Source organism: Meriones unguiculatus, chromosome 6 (genome assembly GCF_030254825.1).
Source record: "Meriones unguiculatus strain TT.TT164.6M chromosome 6, Bangor_MerUng_6.1, whole genome shotgun sequence".
Lineage (NCBI taxonomy): Eukaryota > Metazoa > Chordata > Mammalia > Rodentia > Muridae > Meriones > Meriones unguiculatus.
In genome coordinates, this window is record NC_083354.1 from 91,023,202 (window position 1) to 91,044,991 (window position 21,790).

Sequence of the window (21,790 nt, forward strand, 5' to 3'; positions counted from 1 at the left end):
CAAGCTGTGTCTCCTCCTCCAGTCAGGAGCAGATCTTGTATATATGATCAAAGTCTTGGAGTCCACGTTGATCTGAGATAATATTTGTTGTCTAAAATGGATGAAGACTAAAAGCTAATTCTAAGCAAGTATTACCTCAAGCTTTGGGGTTATTTTTAGACTAATTTTTGCTCCCAGAAATAAAGGTATAACTTTGCCATCCGTTCTCCACACTAAGTATGCAACTGACCTCTAAGTATTTAATCATCAGTTTGGCATTTGAGGTTTCTTAATCCCTTTCAGTCTCTCCAGCAACCTAATTGAAGGATGCTTCATCAGTTTGTCCATTCATCCCCATGGAGTATCTTGGAAAGGGATTCTTTATGTTGTAGAATGCATGCTAACTAAGAAAATCCTCCATCCTTAGTTGCATTATTATAGAGAGCCTCTCCTCTGATTTTGGTTAATGTTTTAATAACGGAAACCAACTATTTTGGGCTTCTCAAACTTTTTAAAGATGATTTTATTTATTTGTCAACCAAAGTCTTATCTAGAAAATAACATGTTATGTTTTTGGGATTTTTAAACAGAAGAGATTTGTTATTAGTGCTACAGCTGAAGTTTCTTTGAGAGAAGTCAACAGCACACCCATTTGTTGTGTTAATATTTTACACAAATAAGTGTGAAGAGACATCTATTCATTCCAAATAAGGAACCAAGAAGAGGCCAAAGAAATTATACCATCTGGGCCTACCTCAGTGAATGAATGAGTTTACTAGGCTTACTTGTAAAAGCATGGGTAATTCAGAGACTGCTGCATTCCTGAAAAGTCCACCCCAGCATGGGTTATGACTCACAAAAGCTTTATCCCTGGAGCTCCCTGCTGGCATCTCAGCTTATGGAAGAGTCTCTACTCAAAAGCAATTATTTCTGCACATATCATTTTGGTGAGAAGCCTTGCAAAACACAATTCCCTGAGCATCTGAGCCTGGTAAATTGTTTGAGCGCCCTGAGCTGTGCAAGATACATGAGCTTCTCTCCCTCCTCTAGGATGGGATGTTTTACTTAAGAGAAAATGACTACACTGGAACATAGAGATAAAAATCATTCCGTCAGAAAGTGATGATGTGAAGAAAGAGGGTTACTGAAAGAAGAACTGATTGGTTGGTTAAATGATCGATTGATTGATTGATTGATCAATTGATTGCTTGATCGATTGGCTGATTGATTGATCAACAAATAGACAGTCACTGGGAAGGGTAAAGTAACTGATATCTATGATTCTAGATAAGACCTGTGGTGTCCACAAAAAAAGTAAAGTTAGAGGCAAGTAAAATTGATGTTAAAAGGCTATGGAAAGGAATCAAGAAAAGCACAGAAGTGATAGAGGGTTGGGCATTCAAATTGTAGGTAGTTGGTGAGTAGTTCAGAAAAAGAAACACTTCCCAGGCATGTCTCAGATTGTTTAAAGCAAAAGTAAGAATCTAACTTTTTAAGGAATCTAGTTAAGAGAAATTTGCAGAAATAAATGTGATAAAACTACGTAAAGAAGAGGGGGTGATTGAAATTGAACTTCAACCTAAAATGATTTTTATTTACATCATTTCACCCGTCTTCTACTTCCCCCAACTCTTCTTGTCTCCCAACTTCTCTCAGTGTCATGATCTCTTCTTTAATTATTTTTCCATATATACACATGACTATATTCACACAAAGAGAGAGAGAAAGAGTGAGAGAGAGAACCTGTTAAAGTCCATTTAGTGTTGTTCATATGTATATCTTTATTTAGGGCTTCCATTTAAGAATGGATATCATGGGCTTCATCCCAGGAAGAAAACAAACAAACAAACAAACAAACAAAAAACACGTTAATGTTGTATTTCCTAGAGAAACCATGAAAAGTATCCCAACAGAAACATTGGGTTCCCTTCAGATGTAGAAACAGCGTTAGAGGGTGGTGGCACATTCCCATAACCTCAACATTCAGAGGCAGAGGCAGGCAGATCTCTTTGAGTTCCAGGCCAGCCTGGTATATGAACCAAGTTCGAGGACAGCCAGGGCTACACAGAGAAACCCTATCCTGAAGAAACAAAAATAAAAAACAAATAAGCAGACACAGACACTGGGCTTGAGTATAAAAATTCTGCTGTATCCATAAGGCAAATCAGTCTGACCAGGCAGACCTAGCTTAGGCACCTGAGTTGAGTTGGTAACTAAGTCACTGTAGTGTCTCTGCTATAGTTTATTTCTAAACAAGGGCATTTTACTTTATTTGAAATAATCGTTCCCAGACTCTTAAGAAGGTAGAACTGTGGATGTGTGCATTGCATGGTGCCCTGACTTGGAACAGGAATCATTTTACAATGGGAACTGAAGCTAAAAAAGAAAGAGTGGGGTTCCCTCTCCATGTTTTCTGTGCTGCATTCCTGGAGGAAAGGCCACATACAGTGGGCTTCATGATGCCTCTTCTTTTTTTTTTTTAATTTGGTTTAGAAAGAATGGGAAATCCTATAACATTGTTGTAAGAATGTGACAATTTGGGGGCTGGAGAGATGGCTCAGCTGTTAAGAATGCTCTTCCAGAGGACCCAGGTTCAATTCCCAGCACCCACATGACAGCTCACAACTGTGTAACTTCAAGATCTGACACCTTCACACAGACATACATCAGGCTAAACACTAGCGCACATAAAGCAAATATGAATAAATTTTACAAAAAGAATATGATAATTTTAAGTAATGGCTGAAAAGAAATCATTTATTTGACAGTCACTGATAACCCACCGGTACTTTCTTTGAGGACAAAGTGCTACAAAAGAAAATGAGGACAGGAAAAGCCTCGCTTTTAAAAATTCTAGAGAGTAATTATATAATAAGAATTATTAAATTTACGTTTATGGTGTTTAAATGGCTAGAAACTTTGGAGTTCACTTGTTATAAACATCATGGGGGACTGTGAATCACAATAGAGGAGAAACTGTAGGAGAAATAATATCCCCTAGAGCAATACTTGACTATATGGTCTTGAGGTTAAAATCCTTCTTTCCTGTCAACTTTTAATATATAATATGAGTTTTATAATTATGGGGCTCTTTATTTAAGGCTTTTATTTAAGGCTCAATACTCAGATACCTCTCAATCTACCCAGTGATGGAAAGGAGACCCACCTCTGCAGCAAAGCTGGTCAAGATCAATGCTGGAAGCCACCTCAGCATGTTTCCTTTAGGGTGGCATGAACTTCCAGGAAGGGACATTTACATTGGATAGGCATACATACGTAGCAAAAAGGCTGAGAGAAAACTCTTCCGGGCACTACCCAATAAAAATTATACTGTCATTAATTTAGGTTTCTTAGAAAATCAGTGTTTCTAAGTTTGGCATTAAAATATTCATGTGTCCTGGGGTCTTTAGGGTAATCTTAATTTTAAATGTTATATTGTATTTCCAGATATAAAGTTGACACACAGAGAGAGAGAGAGAGAGAAGCAAATGTTTTCCTTATTCCTACAGTCTTGGAAGCTATCTGGAGGTTCTGGAGCTACAGGAAAATGAGAGCAGATATATGATGTCAATTCTCTCTCACAGATCACAGTATGAAAGATGGAACTTCTCAGTAAGCATTGAGGAGCCCGGGGCACGGCAAATCTCTTATTTATACATATATGAGCTCAAATGGCTTGGCAGTATATACATAGTTTCACTTTGATAGCTGAATAACCTTTCAAGAATTCTGAAATATAAATAAAAAATCAAATAAAAATGATATAGCTCCCATTAAATAAAAGCAGAGCACACAGCAGTGTAACACAAAGCACCGGCTTTCGAGGACGGGTGACAAATCACTAGGGCCCTGCTCTTAAGAGTTATTTCTGATCTGGTGCCCCACACCAGAATTATATATTACACATTTGTTCCTCAGTTAGGATAATGCTTGAACAGCTGTCCATTCTGTGCTTTCATATTTTAATACATCTTCAAGACACAGCCAACAAACCAGCTTCAATCTGCTTTTGGCAGGACAGCGTCATAACTTAGTTTAACATTTCCTCTAGTGTTTTTTTTTTTCCTCTGCACTGATGTGCATGTCAAATAGTCTGTCAGAGCCGTTTCTCATAACATAAATTCCAGATGTTTTTGGCTTTCCCAAAAGGAAGATGTAATAGGTTTGCTTTTACTAATACACTTAGCTAATGAGAATAGAAGTATGGCTATAAAATCCTTTTATATGCTTTTCATGTTGAAGTATGTAAGCCATAATATGTGTTCCTCTTCTTTGTAAATGAGGTCTACAGGCAGAAGAAAAAAGAAAGATATAAAGTGAGAAGAAAATGGAGTTGGTATCGGGCCAACCTAATGCATAACGAGTTTTGATGAAGAAAAATCAAAAGGATAAAAATACACTGTAAGTTTACACTTCACAATGTCTTCATTCATTGTATATTCAAGAGCCATTTATTAGGCATCTATTGTGTAGTCAGCACTAGGTGGTAAGTGAAAAGCAGGGCAGATATGCAGCAGAAGACAAGGCTTTTATCATGACAAAATTTACAGAAATAGTCAAAGACAACAAATAAGCAAGTGAAAAGCACAGTTCCCTCACTAAGCCTTAGCAATGGGAAAAAAATCATCTGGGAGGAATAATCACTTAGTATGGTGTTCATTTAGGGGAAGACTGAAACAGACATCCTGTGCATGCGAACGTCAGACTCACGGCCACCTCACATGGAAAGTTAAGAGTTCCACACGGAGGCCGAAGATCAGTGTTCTAACAAAATATGTCCAGGTCATTCTCAACGCGCCTTAGAGCCTGTGAACTACAGTGGTCAAAGCGCACCACCAGGGTCGCTAACTCAAAAGCTGTAACACCTCCGGTATATGTCTATGTGATATGTCTAAGGGGTCTGAAAAGCAGAGTCTTAAAAAAAAAAGTCTCTTTCCCAGAAGAGACCTTAGCCCGAAGTCCAGTGCCTTGACACTTGTGTCCCAGGCCCAACAAAGCCTGAGGGGAATCAGCTTTGGACGAGGTCAGCAAGGAATATTTTATTTTTCCCTCACCAGAAAGTCATGAAGTTGAGGGGCCTGTTGCTTCCTGCTGCTGTAGGATTCTAATCAGTGATGGATGTCAGTATAAACTGTGGCTTTTAGTAGCTCTGGGAAGGTTTTCAAGACAGCCCGTGATGTGTTTACGAAAGTCATTTGGGCTGTTTCAGAATGTGGAGCCTTGAAATGATGTGAGGCTTGACCGAAATGGTCTCCTGCATCTCTCTCTCTCTCTCTCTCTCTCTCTCTCTCTCTCTCTCTCTCTCTCTCTCTCTCTCTCTGTGTGTGTGTGTGTGTCTCTCTCCCTGTCTCTGTTTCTGTTTCTCTCTCCTCTCTCTTTGTCTCTGTCTCTCTCTCTTAAAACTACCAAGTTTATTTCTTCTTCCAGAATCAAGATAGTATGTAGTTCCCATGTACTTTCTTTATGAAATGCTGAAAATTTATGAATGCTGAATGTTTGGGTTTTTTTTTTAAATGTGTTTGAGATAACACAATTTTATCTTAAATGCAGAGATTTTTAAGTATAGCTGTACTGTGGCACATATAAAATATGGAGTGAAATATAACAATGAGTGGTCTCATTTACTTTATCTTTATTCTTCAGCTGACCTGAATGCATGATCTGCCTTTGACTGGGGCCCGTCAGAGTTCTTAATCAGAACCATTTTTGTTCCCTGGATAGTTTTTAATCACATTTTTTGCTCCCTGGAGTGGACTGGTGGGCAATACCTGGAGACAATTTCTGTTATCACAGAGAAAGGTGCTTTCAGAACACCCTGAGGACAGGCCAAAACTGTCAGGAAAAGCCCCAGACACAGACAATCATCGCCTCAGAAAGTCTTTGTTCAAATCTGAATAATATGAAGAATAAACAAACCCTTGTTTATGTGACTCTTACTCTTTATAAAGGGAAAGGTAAACTGACAACTGACAGACCAAGTGACATAGGTTATGCAAAGGTTCCTGATCTCTCTCTCTCTCTCTCTCTCTCTCTCTCTCTCTCTCTCTCTCTCTCTCTCACACACACACACACACACACACACACACACACACACACACACAAATGATCACATAATTGGTTTTAAAACATAAGGACTTTGCTGAAATCCTCAGAATTAAAAAAAAATCAAATATCACGTTTGCATTAGAGCTACTTAGTCCTACAGACTCAGGACACAAAATTCTTAACTACACACCTTTCAGGGCCTCTCTAACCCTTCTCCACCACAGCAGTGCATCCTTTTGGAGACAGGGAAATGAAGCCAAATATCCCTTGAATTCTTCTTCTCTCTGTACTTCACACCTCTTCAGTTTATCCCTTCTTGCCTTTCTTTCCTCCTTGCTTCTTTCTATCATGTCAGAACGATTCCTTGGTTCCTTGGCATTTCTTTCTTCTCTTCGATCTCTCTTTTCCCATGTTCAAGTATTCATTAGGGCTTCATCTTCCTTTCCTTTCCTCTGCCCTCGCATGCTCTGTACTGAGCACACACCCTCTGTGTGAAGCATCACAAACTTTCAGTCACTCAAAGTTAAATCCCCTTAATCTAACCCGAGACTCTTTGTTTTCTGTCTTGCATCAAGATCCCTGGACAGAGAGACAGAAAATTAGGAACTATTGTGAAAATAATGTCATACCACACTTAAGGGAAAAAAAAATCTGGAAGTTGGTAAGTGTCTCTCGGTGTACCCAATTTACTCTGTTTCCCATGCCGTGACAAAGTAAATTTTATAATAGCTTAAAGGAAAATTAGTCTTTTGCTTGTTATTTGTTAGCAGCAGTACAGAGGAAGATTGCACTATCCAGTATCGTAAAATAACAGTCAGTTGAATATTCACCGAAAATAAGTGAATCCCTCTTATTGGCTGTCTAATAGCTTTCCTGTCATTGGTTTCAACTAAGTACCACCCTGTTGATTTTGGTTTTGCGACTCACTGCATGCATATTTAAAACAATGCAATACCAAACACTGATGATCATTTATGACCAGTACAAGGTATACCATGGGGCATGATTTGCTTGCACTAAGTTCTATTTTTTTTATGCATGAAATTTTTGCTTTCTATGGCCACAGAGCATGATGTTCACTCTGACAATGGAAGCTCTGATCTCTTATGTTTTGAATACTAGTATTGACTATACTGGCTTTTATTTGCTTGAGTCATGAAGATTTAATAATTTAACAGTAGGTCATTGGAGTTCTGTTGTGTCATCAAATAATTATAGAACTTGTATTTTATCAGTGGTGAAACCACCCTAGTATTCGAAGTTCACTTGTTGTCTTTTAGCTTAATGCTTTTCTGAAGACGTTTTCCCATCATGAAAATGAACCCGCTCCGTATCTTTCTTGAAAGGAAATGAACTGCTCCTTTGCCTTTCATTACGCAGCTTCTCTCCTTCATGAATTGTGATCTAACGCTTAGACTCACAGAAAGCACCCCGCTCTCAAGTGTTGTGCTAATTTGATTAATACATATTACATCCTGTTATGATGTGCTTTGCCTTATGCATTTTAAATGGGACATGCAAAGCGGGCTGCATTTGTGTTAGAGACACAGCATTCTGAATGACCAGCATGGAAAGTGGTTTGTAACAGTCTCCATACCACTTTAAGTATGAAGGGGAGTATTGTTTGCAGGTTAGTGATAACTATGTAAAAATGTATGCTTTGTGACAATTAAGGTGTCAATAAAATACTAGTAAGTTTGATACGATAGAACCTAAAATTCTATCAGTCATTAATATTGTTCTGTAGATTATTATTGTTCTTTATAATAGAATTTATGTGGATTTACATTTATACTTATAATCTACATAATTTATATTTATATCCTAAAATATTATGAAATCAAAGGATAAGAGGCTGTTTTGTGGAGGGAGGAGCATGTTTTCATGCTTATTACTGGAAGAAAATAATCAAATTGCTACTTTCTATAATAGTTACTTTTATATGTGTCTTTAGGTTCTTGGAGAGCCTGAAGGAAAGGAAAAAAAATCGTACAGCCAAATTTGTCCAGAGTTCTTCATCTGACCTCAACCTAATTTTAGTCTCTCAAACACTCTGAAGTGTTGGGTTATGCTACTGTTGTTCTTACCTAAAGGAGATACTGGTTATCTTAGGGCTGTGTGAAAAAGTAGCATTGCAACCTGCCCTGAATTTTACGAATATCTTCTGTCCCCAAGTATGGAGACATGTACACAACTATCTTTCCATTTGGAATGTGCATGTTTATGATTACAAAATGGTTTTGCTTTCCATTTAAATTTTCTACTGATTAATGGTGTTTACCAGAGAGTACAGTGGCTGAAACCAGCTTAATTTACCTTAACGACTTTCATTGGAACTTTTTACGCTCACAAAACAAGCATATTGAATCCTGTCCCCAAACCTACTGAGTGAACCTTTGAGTCTGTTAAAATTCATAACTGTTTTCTATTGGATCACATCTCCTAATGGGCAAAGGAAGAGCATCAAATGCTTTATAGTATCTCACCACAGTGGTGAGGTAACAGTATCTGTCCACTTTTGTGCAGTCAGTTCAGAAAACAGAAAAACAGAATCCACCCTTGTCACGAAGGTGTTATATTTAAACTTATACTTAATGCTACACTTAATCTTAACATGTGGCTGGAAGGGAGCTTGGTCATCACCTAATTCAGACCATCTGTTGTGTAGTTATACAAAGATCTGTGCAACACGAAGCTCTTCAAATAATTCACACATTGAAGCACAGTATTTCCTCTATATTCAAATGCAGGACATATTAAATTGTGGTGGAATAGTACAGATAATGTAGTTTACAGAGTTTCACTATGTATTTATGCCTGCTTCTTTCATCAAAATCAGTACTACAATTTTGGAGACATTTTTAATCATCATATAAATGACTTATCACTTTGATGGTTACTATTAAATTTTTGTAGTATGTGTCTAATATTTTAAGCAATATCTACAATAAGTAACTTTTAAAAAATGGTTATGCCAGGGGGCTTTATAGATGGCTCAGAGGTTAAGAGCACTGTATGCTCTTCCAGATGTCATGAGTTCAATTCCCAGCAGCCAGATGGTGGCTCACAACCATATGTAATGAGATATGGTGCCTTCTTCTGGCATGTAGGTGTACAAGCAGGCAGAACACTGTATATATAATAAAAAATAAATCTTAAAAAAAGGAAAGAAAGAAAGAAAGAAAGAAAGAAAGAAAGAAAGAAATGACCTATCTGAACTACTGTAAGAATTAATATTTGGAAACCACAGATCAATATGAGTCCAATTTCATCACCAGGTTCTTTTTCCAAGAAGGATCATATATAATCTAGCTTTTGCCGTGATCAACAATTCATCCACTTGAAACTTGACACATGGTTAACGTTATCCTTGCAGCCTACCTAAAGCCTAAGGAAGATAAGAGCTCATGTTTCAGAAATGTAGAAGTAGAAAAGAGAAAAATAAATGTAATAATTCTAAGGGATGATTTGAAAGTGTCAATCTAATAAGAACAATGCATCCAAGAAGCATTAAGAATATTTAGCTTTGTAATATGATATATTCATTATATTCAATATATTCAACCTCGGCAATATAATCTATTCATTGAAATGGATAGTGGAAAATCCCTGACTCCTTTTCTTTGGACATACTGGCATAAAGACAAAGTGGTTTTTATGTCCTCCTATTTGGCGTTTTCAATCTGAAACGGGAAGGAAGGATGAGGGAAGAATGCCATGAACATAGTTGGCAAAATACCCAATAAGCATTTTTGTAAATGTTTGCTATTTAGATAAGATTTATCTCCTTGTACGCATCCTCAAACACAAGACTCTATTACTGTGGCCCATGACAAACCACCTCCACCATTTTCTCTGACTCAGTGAGAATCACCAAGGATTGGTTATAGATGTGTGTAAGTTTTTGAATAGTCTAGAGAAAGGGAAAGAAGCATCCCATTAATTATACTTAATTTCTAATCATTTATAATATGTTTCTGCCATTTCCTCCTTTTGTCCAGGCCAGGGATGATGTAGATGTTTCCAGAAACCGTAGTTTAAGTAGGAGAGATCTATTTCACCAAACATTTTAGTTAAATTAGGGTGGAACAAACCCTGACATTACCATGTATTGTTTAGAGAGGCTTCGAAATTTTTGGAGGTTGATTCTGTCTCAAAAGCATTATATAAATAAGATAAAATTTTGTTTTAACTTAAAACTTCTAGTAGTCTCATTTTGAGACATTAAAATTGTCCAGTGAAATGAACTTTAACTTTATTTTTGTTTAGTCTGTTACATCTTAATATTATGGCTTGAAGATGGAATCAGTACAACGTTTTTAAGCAGATATTTTACATTGCTCTTGATCTGAAATCTTCAGAATGCAATGTACGTTTCATACTTAGCAAAGCATCTCAGTTTGGGCCAGCAAAAGTCTCCATGCTCAGGAGCCAGCATGGCTAAAAGCTCTGGTTTGGGGCTGCATGGTTCTAGGCCATTCTAGTCTGAATGGCTTTGTATTCCAAGGGGAACCAGGACAAACCCCTTCAGACAGAGGTAATGAATCAAAATTTCAAGGTGATAAATCAAATTTGAGTTACTGATAGAAAGACAAAATCCTTGTCAACATCAGATTATGTCCTTCCTCCCACATCCTTTCCAAATTTCCTATCGATTGTTTTCCCCCGGGGTGAAAGAATCAGGAAAAGAAAATATACTTTCATGGATGTGGTTGCCATCTTTACTGGTGTGGTTGGCTCTAAATCCATTAGCATTAATACTCTCCATAAGAAGCTTTGGATAAGTAGCTTTAAGACTCTGGATGATAAACAAAGAAATAGATTTTCCTGGGGGAGGATGAAATTATCAGAAGACAGGAAGGAGCCAGAGGTGCTGAGTCACAGAACATAAAGTTGTCTCTGAAAACACAGGGATCCAGGGCTCACTGGAGATCTCTCCCCTCCTTCTCTTGATGCTGTTTTCTTTCTTCTGCCTTCCCTGAATGGGAGCTTCACTGGCCTTGTCCCAGCTCCTACACAAATGAGCATGAAGTAAATTAAATAAAGTCTTACTGATCACAGTCACGCCAGGGATGAAGGCAGCTTGAGTCCAACAGATCAGCACTTTCCAGGTTTAAAGGCACATATGAAGCACAAGGAGAATCTTGTTAAAATAAAGATTCTGACGAGGAAATAAGGGTCTGAGGGACAGGGGCAAGTCTGAAGGAGTCAACTTCTCCCATTGCCAGTTGGTTCTGGGAAAGCATTCTGAACAACAGCCTTACCAGGGAGGATTTTAACCCTCTCTGCACCTTCTCAATTAGCTGCAAAATGTGTGAAAAATAAGAGGTCTGGGCTCACAAGAGGGTTTAGTGGGTGGGAGCAGCTGGTGTCCAGCCTCCCAACCTGGGTTTGATGCCTGTATTCTACACAGTAGAAGAAAACAAACTTTCAGAAGTTGTCCTTTGACTCGTATATAGCATGGCAGGCACACACACCCTAATAATGATGATGATGTAAATAAATGTCAAAATGTTGATAACCAATATTTCAACACCAGTTACTTAAAATTAGAAGAAAATGTGGGCCTCGAGGGAACCAAGCGCTAATCCTTTATAAAACCTACCTCCATGCGGGGATAAAATCATGGACCCACTGATTTATTCCAATGGTAGTTATATCACTCCTTTAAAATATAGATGTATATGTGTGTGTGTGTCTGTGTGTGTGTGTGTGTGTGTGTGTGTGTGTGTAAAACTGTGGTAGGCATGGTGTCTTATGCCTTTAATCCCAGCACTTTGGGAGGCAGAGCCAGGTGGATCTCTGTGAGTTTGGGGTCCACCTGGTCAACAACATAGTGAGTTCCAGGACAGATAGGGCTATGTAGAAAGACCCTGTTTCAAAAGAAAGAAAGGGACGGAGAGAGAGAGAGAGAAACAAAGAAAAAAGATATAGCATTATTTACTCATGTGTGTTTGTGGTCATAGAGGTCAGAGAAAACTTGTGGGGATTTAGTTGGCGCTCTCCTTTCACCACAGGTGGCTGAACTCAGGTCATCTGGCTTGGCAGCTGGTAACTCTTATCTGCAGTCACCTCACCTGGCCTCAGCTTGTTTTCTTTACCTTGGTTATTCCATAAACTCACGGGGTTGTTTCTGGCTTTGACCTCCTGACTGTCCTGCATCTTGAATGTTGGTCCCACAGGTGTGTGTCACCATGTCTGAGTCCTCTCCCAAATCTTGTATTTGTATTGGACATTCTTTCTGTCTTCTATATCTTATGCATTCTTTCAAAAAGAATATTTCTATCTTTCTGTTTTGCCTTTGCCTAGTTTCCTTACATCAATCTCCTAGTGTGTTAGTTTACTCTTCAGCTCGATCTCCTTGCCAGGTCTCCCTAACAAGCGACCGGTTCTCTGCCTATTCTCTGGTACTCTTTGCACCTCATTATATGGCCTCTTACTCCCACTTAGAAAATGGTCTCTGTCCATCTACCTGGCATCCAGTGACATTCTGTCACACATGTAATTATTTACCCGATAAAGACTGTGAAGTGGTCTTGTGAACCAAGAACCATGGAGTTTAGGAAATTTGGATGCTATTGAGAGAATGTAGGATATTATTATAAAGCACCACTGCAATTTATATTAACTCCCCACCCCAAACAAGTGTTGAATTTCCGGGAATTAAAGATTACATGTTACTTAAGGAAAGCATTCTTAGTAGAACTTAAAATCATAAAGTGACTGCAGTCACTACCCCATAGCTTAGCTCCCTATAATTTATGCATCAGTTCTAACTAACACTCTGAGTCTTTTAACTGTCCTCAACATCACCACTTCAAACTCTCTTTAATAACCACCATTCTAGACTCTACCTTAATCAGTTTCACTCGTATCCATACCAAAAATAAATGACATCGTGTGACAATCGTTCTGTTCCTGGCTTATTTCACTTAACATGATGTTTTTCAGGTTCAGCCATGTTGTTGAAGGTAACAGACTTTCCATTTGAAGACTAAATATTATTCCACTGAGAATATTTACATGTTCAATAAGCTTGATTTCTGTCATTCCATATGAAAATATTTATCAAAATGTCACATTGCACTCTATTAATATCTATAATTATTTTTTAATAAAAATGACAAGGTGATGAGATTTAAGCATCAATTGGAGAACTGAAACACAATTGACATTAGGGTGGCTCAACAGCAGGAGTTTTGAGGTAAACCTGGGGGAGTGAGTTTTGCACAGTTTAACACAATTTCAAGAAAAGAAAATAATGGGCGAGTAGGTAAACACATAATGGGTGAATTGTTGGAACGCATCCCAGGAATGGAGTCCTGTAAGGAGAATTCTGAGTGCTTGTGGGAACACTCCAAGAAAACAGGACAGAAGTCTTGTGAAATGTTCTTGGAATACGTTTTCATGCACCACCAAAAGGGGTGTATTCATGTCAGTTTACTTGCTAACTGCTTGTCATTGATACCCAGTTCAGTGCTTAAACTATCCTTTATGTACTTCCATGGGGGGGGGAAGAACATCTTTTTGTTGTGCTCAGCTTGCCTTTGTTATTGTATATAGCTTGCAATCATATGGACTTTTCTCTTTTCTCATAGGTATTTTCTTTACCCTCTGAGTATTCATTGTTTGCTTCTCTGAATAAAGTTGGCTATTGCAAGAGAATTCAGTCCACCTCGTTTGCTGGTTTCTTTCTCCCAGGTCCTACAACCTCTGGAGAAATGACAAACAATGTGTGCCTTCAAAGACACAGGCAATTCCAAACCATACACCACAATCCTCAAGTCTCGTGAGCTTCGCCTCCCCTAAGACAGGAGAGCTAGTCGTTGGCCACTAATCACCTGTCTCCCCAGAAACTAAAAATGAAAGTGTCCTGCGATCATTCTTAATGAGCCTCTTTTAAATTGAAGGTACATTCTGGCCTGCAATGGCTAGTAACAGCCACCCCAATGGGCACTGTTCAGAAAAGCCAAGGATATTAAATGGTCATAACAATTTTTACAAAATACGTGTTTTTAATATGTGTTTCATAGGGCCCAGACTGCCAAAGATAACCTTGAACTCCTGATCCTCCGGTCTCTACCTCCTGAGTCCTGGGATTTAGTATATGAATCACCAAACCTGGTTTATGCAGCGCTGAGAATGAAAGCCAGTGCTTCATGCATGCACTCCACCGATTGAGCTACATCAGAAACCTGAACTCAGCTCTGTGGCTGAGTGAAATCAGCCTTGCAGTTTCTGTTTTCAGCTGTGTTTCTGTGATCTAACGTCTTAAATAGAATGCCCACCATTCGGCGGGTCATTTTGCCTGATGAGTAAATACAGTACCCAGATATTTCATTGCCAGAACACTGGGTATTTATTTTCACAGTTATTTATATATTCATACACTTCTTTATTTCAGACACATAGATATATGATATATATGAAGGATTTAAGTGCTTCCAATTGACATCATTTTCCTTTTTTCTTTCCCAGATGGGTAAGAAGATTTACATCTGTGAAATGTTCCTTTAGCAGAGATAAGTAAGATTTTGTGGATAACGAAGCGTAATCAAACCATTTCTTCTCCTAATCTCTGGCTGACTCATATCCATTATTTGTCTCCTGTCCATTATAGCTTTTGTCCATTAACATTTGCCAGCAATAATCTGGATCAAAACCATGATATGCTTTCTGAAGACGGGAAGTAACATATTTCTTCCCACACAGCAGCACAATTTGGGGTCTCGTTAATATAGCATAGAATAATAAGAATGCCTAGTGTTCAATAGGGTCCAGTAATGGTTAAAATAAAAAATAATCTGGAACCATGTATACCTGGTGTAATCTGTTAGCGGAAACCCTCTGCCTTCTTAGTGTGTCTATGTGTAAGTTCAAAAAACCTACCTGATAGAACTGTCTGCCTTTCAAAGAAGACAAGCATAATTTAGGAGGAAAAGGAGAAAAATTTAAAAACTATGGAAAGTAAATGCGAATTAAATCTCCTTAAATACAATAACAGCCAATATTGAAGTCTTTTGCCAATGCCCTAGGAGATCAAAGACTGCATGAAGCGTGAAAGAGTCACATTGCTCATCAGATATGTCAATGCATCTTCGAGCCTGAGAGCTAGCAAGTAACTACTGACCTAAATTTTACAGAACATTTTAAAAGCATTGAGCATATGCTGTTTACTTAGTTGATGCAATAAATATAAACACGTTCTGGGTTTATAGTAAATTCAAAGTACAGACCTTAAATAACGCTAACATTTTAAATCAAATTGATTAATCACTCAAATACATTAGAAGAAACTGTTTCAGCAAATTTTTTGTGTGTGTGAAAAAGGTCTTTTAGTCAAATTCAGCTCCTCCATTTCTATCCACTGCATGTGTAATTCATGAACCTTTAAACAGTATGAGATTATAGATAGCTAAACTGGCATTTGTACTTTCACTTAGCAGCCTGAATAATCAGCACACTCCAAGCTTTTTAAATGTTAAAGCAATCGCTGTTTTCCATTCATCTTGTGATGTCATCGCCACTAACAACTCATATAATAAATCTGAAGCATATGAAAGCTTGAAAAGAATATTAGGTATGCATCTCATTTTAAATACATAACAATTAAATGATGTACAAGGAGTATGTTATGATCCATCTATTAATGAAATGCTCTTTAAAAGAGTGATGTATTGTTGCTATTTTTGAACTTCTGAGCTCCCAAAGATTTTTCATTTTTGTTCTGTGTTGTTGAAAGACAGAAAGAGAAGTATTAGTATATGCATGAGAAAGTCAAAGAATATCTATAGAAAGGATGGCTATGTTTGCTATCCATGAAAAGGGCACCAAAGGCATACACGATATTTGTGCTCTGCAAAGCTGAAAGTGGTTGATCTCACAGTCACAGGTTGAAAGGGACAATAGTCTTTAATTATTCTATGATCACAAATTTTGAATGGTTAATCATGGGTTTTGTTCATGTGTGTATGTGTATGTGTGTGTGTGTGTGTGTGTGTGTGCTATGTTTAATAACAATATTTTCAGTAATAGAACTCTATTAGTTGAAAACAGAACTATGTGTGTATTTACTCAGGCTTCCTTGAACCCACTTTTTTCTGCTGTGGACATGGGTGAAAGCCAGACATTTAGGAGAAAAATAAAGAGCCACATTACATTCCCAGTGGAGATATTGTGTGAATAAAGCTCTGAGCTACCTACTTCCCACCCACACAGGCCCAAAATGAGGCAGGTTAGCAAAATGAGGATCCTTGGCCGTTCCTCATTAATGAGTACCAAGACCACCAGACTAGCTTATCTGGGCTTTTGTATGTGTCAGTGTCGCTGGAATGCTGCAGAAGTTAGGAAGAACACATGAAGGAGTTTAAAGATGCTCTCATCTGATGAAATTTGTTGCAGCACACTCTGCTACTCCACATTCCAGGCCCTTTAAGCAAATTATGCCAAATGCTAAAAGCACAGAATTAAGCCAGCCAAAATAGCCAAACAAGGTGATTGTAAAATTTTCCTTTTTTTTTATTCTTTATTAATTACAATTTATTCACTTTGTATCCCTCCTGTGGTTCCCTCCCTTCCTCTACCCTCTGCATGCATGCCCCTCCCCAAGTCCACTGATAGGGGAGGTCTTCTTTTCCTTCCTTCTGATCCTAGTCAATTAGGTCTCATCAGGAGTGGTTGCATTGTCTTCTTCTGTAGCCTGGTAATGCTGTTCCCCCCTCAGGGGGAGGTAATTAAAGAGCAGGCCAACCAGTTCATGTCAGAGAGAGTCCCTGTTCATATTACTATGGAATCCACTTGGACACTGAACTGTCATGGGCTACATCTGTGCAGGGGTCCTAGGTTATCTCCATGCATGGGACTTGGTTGGAGTATCAGTCTCAGGAAAGACCCCTGTGCTCAGATTTTTTTGGTTCTGTTGCTCTCCTTGTGGAGTTTCTGTTCTCTCCAGATCTTACTGTTTCCCCACTTCTTTCATAAGATTGCCTGCTTGGGGCTGGAGAGATGGCTGAGAGGTTAAGAGCACTGGCTGCTCTTCCAAAGGTCTTGAGTTCAATTCCCAGCAACCACATGCTGGCTCACAACCATATATAATGAGATCTTGTGCCTTCTTCTGCCCGGAAGATGTACATACAAACAGAACATTGTATACATAATAAAATGTTAAAAAAAAAAGAATATTTAAAAAAATTTCTTTCAGAAAGACTGGTTTAACTTTTCAAAGCTAAGCTAGAATACTGAAGATTCTTTATTCTCTACCGTCTGGCTTTAGAGGTGACGTTTCTAAAGATGAGAAATATTGACCTATAATCCGAAGTCTCACCCTCAGTCATTACACACTTGGACTTTCAAACTTTCAAAAATAACTGTTTAAAATGATGGAACTTAATCATTTTTAAGAATTTGTCAATATTTTTAATTTATGACAGTTTCATGCCTATGTACATTGCATTCTGTTTACTCCCCCATAGCTTCTCTTACTTCTTTCCCACCCACTTTTTCTTTCCCATATGCATTAATTTTTGTTTTGAGTAGGTCCCACAGAATTAAAGTAGGACCACAGTATGACCCTGTGTTTAAAACTATCAAGAGGGACTAATGCACTCACCACTGGGTATACAACTGGATGTGATGCCTTTCACTTCCAAGAATCTGTCAGCTGCCAGTAGATCAACAGGGGCTCTGCAAACCCCTTCCCCGTGCACAGAGCACAGCTTATGTACATCAGTCTTTTTCCTCTTCTCTTCTTCTTCTTTTTCTTCTTTGTTGGTATAATGTTCTTTTGGAATGTATACAATTTACCCTCGTTCATTCTAATTCTGATTTCTCTCCCACACTATCTGGTTTCAATCCAAACATTGCATTGTAATGCTTATTCTAAGCATCACCTGCCTGTTTCAAGTTTGTGTAAACATGCCACCATTTGTTCTTTAAATTGTCAGTTAAAACAATCAGCCACATCGCTGAGCAATGGAGAGGATAGGTGGGACATCCTGGTCTGGAGTGGGAGGAAGGAGAAGGAAGCCAGTGGGAGGAAGAGAGGAACAGAGAATCTGGAGAAGAGGTCTTGGAACCACATAGAGAAATGAACCAGACCTAAAATATCACTAAAAGCAAGTATAATGGGTGTATCTGAATGGTAGGAAGCTATGCAGGCTTGGAAGTTTAGAATGGAGTCACAATTGCCCAGCATTATGCTCTAGGTTAATTAAATAATTCCCAGTCTCTGTGTGGTCATTTGGTTATGTAGCTATTTAGGAATAACTGCTGCTTAACTAAAAGATATATCAATAATAAGTATTAATAACCACAACACTTCTTCTTCTTCTTCTTCTTCTTCTTCTTCTTCTTCTTCTTCTCCCTCTTCTTCTTAATGAAAAGTGAAAATAAACTCTCATCAAAATAAAATTCATCCTTAATCTTTACCTGATTGGAGTTCAAACAAGTTAATTAAGTAGTATCTTTTAAAGCCCAGCTATTCCTGTTTCAGTCAGAAATTTGTTGGCTCTAACAGCATATTCCTGTTCAAAATTCTTCATAAGCATCCCATCCAAAATTACGTTCAAACTGCCTCACTCTCTTCCAATTCAGCTGTGTTCCTCTCTGCCAGTTCCCTATACAGACCTCCACATGCATCTTTTTTTTTTTTTTCCTTCTGGAAAGTCGACTTTACTTATGTGAACTGACGTTCAGCTTCATTCAAACTTTAGTTTACTTCTGTCTCCTGTCTGCTTCATCACCTTATCCTTGTCAGTTTTTAAATTAATATTTATGAATCTATATCAACCCAAATTTGGTTATCGCTATACTATCTTATTGTACCTAAAATTATGTAATATATATTCACCTTGAGAGAACAGAAAGCTTCTTAAAGACTCAGATTAAAAATTATTGAAGACCTCTGACTGCTTTAGAATGTCAGCTTTACCAAGGAAGATGAATCAATCTTGTTTGTGTTGTTGGTGGTGGTGATGATGATGATAAAATCAAGTGAATCTTTCTTTGTATGAATAATTAAGATGTCCATGAGCACAAAGTCCTACTGACTCAGATCCAATTTAAGGGAATCTGGTGGGTTATGTAAAAATCTGGGTAGCTCATATACCAGGTACAGATGTTTCATGAAATTAAAACAAATGAGCAATCAGTTCATGAACGAGAGGTTGAAGATGCTCACAGTGAAATCATCATATGTTCAAGTATCTGAGTCCATCTCTTTCCTGTGGGAATATGCTTAAAGGGTATACAATTTACTTATATACGGTCCATCTCCTTTTATTTTATGGTTAGTCCTAATAAATATGGCTTATGTACCAAGTTCTATCCTAGCACTTGTCTGATTGATTTCCCCAACACATCTTTATAGAGATAAATAAAATAGCCATATGTCTTAATTAGGCTTTCCATTGCTGAGATAAGAAAAAAATATGGCCAAAAGTGACATAGGGATGAAAGGGCCTTCAGCTTACAACTTGTACTTCATTATCTAGGGAAGCCAGAGCAAGAACTCTAGGCAAAGGCCATGGAGGTTTGCTGCTTGTTGGATTGCTCCTTGTGACTTGTTCATCTTAGTTTCTTATATCACCAAAGATGATCTGCCCAGGATTGTACTGCCCTCTCACACCAATCATCAACCTAGATAGATAGATAGATAGATAGATAGATAGATAGATAGTACTGTCCTCTCACTTCAATCATCAGCCAAAATAGATACATAGACCAAAATAAATAGATAGATAGACAGATAGATAGATAGATAGATAGATAGATTGTACTGCCCTTTCACATCAATTATCACCCAAAATAGATAGATAGATAGATAGATAGATAGATAGATAGATAGATTGTACTGCCCTTTCACATCAATTATCACCCAAAATAGATAGATAGATAGATAGATAGATAGATAGATTCCCATGGGCTTGCCTATAAAACAATCTATTACATTTTCTCAGTGTGATTTCTTCTTTCTAAATAAGGTTTCGAATAAGGTTTTTGGCAGAGAAAATTTCTCAGAATAGGATGAGGTACAAGGATTCATAGATGTGTCTGAGACGAAAGCCTATTATTTTACAGATAACTATAGACTTCAAAAGAATAGTAGAAAGAAACTTTCAAAACTTGATCACATTTTTGGAGGGTGTCTCTCACTGTTAATACATCTAAGACAGTAGTTCTCAATCTATGGGGTCACGACCCCTTTGGAAATCACATATCAGATATCCTGCATATCATGTATTTATATTATGCTCTGTAACAGCAGTGAAATTATGGTTATGAAGTGGCAACACAACCATTTTATTGCTGGTATCACCACCACATGAGGAACTGTACTAAAATGTCATAGTTTTCCTGTCCCTAGAGGCTTTCTAGGTGTGACGGCTATGTCACATGTGTATCAGTGGGTAGCAGAGAGGAGAGAGGTTCAGTGTTCTGACCTGTGAACACCTGAACGATACAACCACCAGCACTAGCACCAGGAGGGCCCAGAGAGGGAGCTAGCCAGAGATTACCACCAGACAGGCACTACACAAGCCTGTTGGGCTCCCAGGCCAGGGAGAGAGCCAGAGAGTAGAGGGTCCCTGCCTGTGACTACAGGCCTGTGGCTGGAGTGAGCCTGAGGCAGATGACCCTCTCATGGAGCTACTTGGGCAAGTCCAGGTGAGGAGTGATCTTGGAAAGATCACCAGACGGGCACCATGGGGTGTAGACAGAGATCTAGCCTGACATGACCACCAACCTGGTGTTGCACAGGCCTGGGGGACCAGACTGTGGCTGAGATGACTCCTGCCTGGTGATGCAATGCACAGGTGAGGCAAAGCACTCCTGAGTTGACCCCAGACACTCAAAGACCCTGGACATCACTAAGAGGACCGAGTAAGTGCTGAAGAAATGGAAGAGAAAGAAACAGAAGGATGTGGGCATGATGAAGAGAGGCAGGACTGGAGACTAGGTGGGACAGCCTGATATGCGTATCCAGTGATACCAAGTGGGACAATGGTAGTGTCCTAGCCCATGTTACCAGTGGAAGACACATCTGGGCCCATGGCTCTGCAGTAGTCCTGGTCTGCTAACACCAAAGGCCAAGTGGACATTCTGGTCTGGGCTGCTCCCCAAGGACATATTGATATCTCAGGGTTGTGCAGAATTGGCCTCACTTGTCACCTGGGCATTATGGAAGAGCTGATCCTGGAGTATGAGAACAGGAGAGCTGACCATCCCCTAGCCAGCTGCAGTCCTCACAAGAGTGGGAACCTTCACACAAGGTTATGAGCATGGGAACCTGGCCCTGCCACTCTTCCCGTGTGGTGGCATGGATGAGGGAGAGATACCTCTCTCCCTTTTGCCTCTTGTAGCAAGTCGAAGACCTGGCCCTGGGGCCATGAGTGCAGGAGATCTGTCCCTTCCCCTCACCAGCTGCAGCACACAAGAGACACAGGCCTACATCTCACCTGGGAAGCACAGTAGAGCTGACCCTGGTAGGGGACAGAGACTGGCAAGCTGACTCCATTGTGGGGGAGATTGCAAAGGTAGAGGGCCAGTTTTAAATTATACTTCTTCTACCTGATAAAACAGGATCAGATGAATGGGGAGGAGGTCCCCCCTATCAGTGGACTTGGAAAGGGGCACGGTGGAGATGAGGGAAGGAGGGAGGGACTGGGAGGGAATGAGGGATCGGGACACGGCTGGGATACAGAGTTAATAAAATGTAACTGATAAAAAAAATAATAATAAAATAAAAAAATGAAAAAAAAGAAATTGAGAA

The 21,790-nt window shown here is 38.8% G+C and overlaps 1 pseudogene; it reads left to right on the top strand.

Annotated features, from left to right (window-relative positions):
• Positions 1–20,375: 20,375 nt before the first annotated feature.
• Positions 20,376–20,486, top strand: LOC132654990 (small nucleolar RNA SNORA17; annotated as a pseudogene).
• Positions 20,487–21,790: the final 1,304 nt, after the last annotated feature.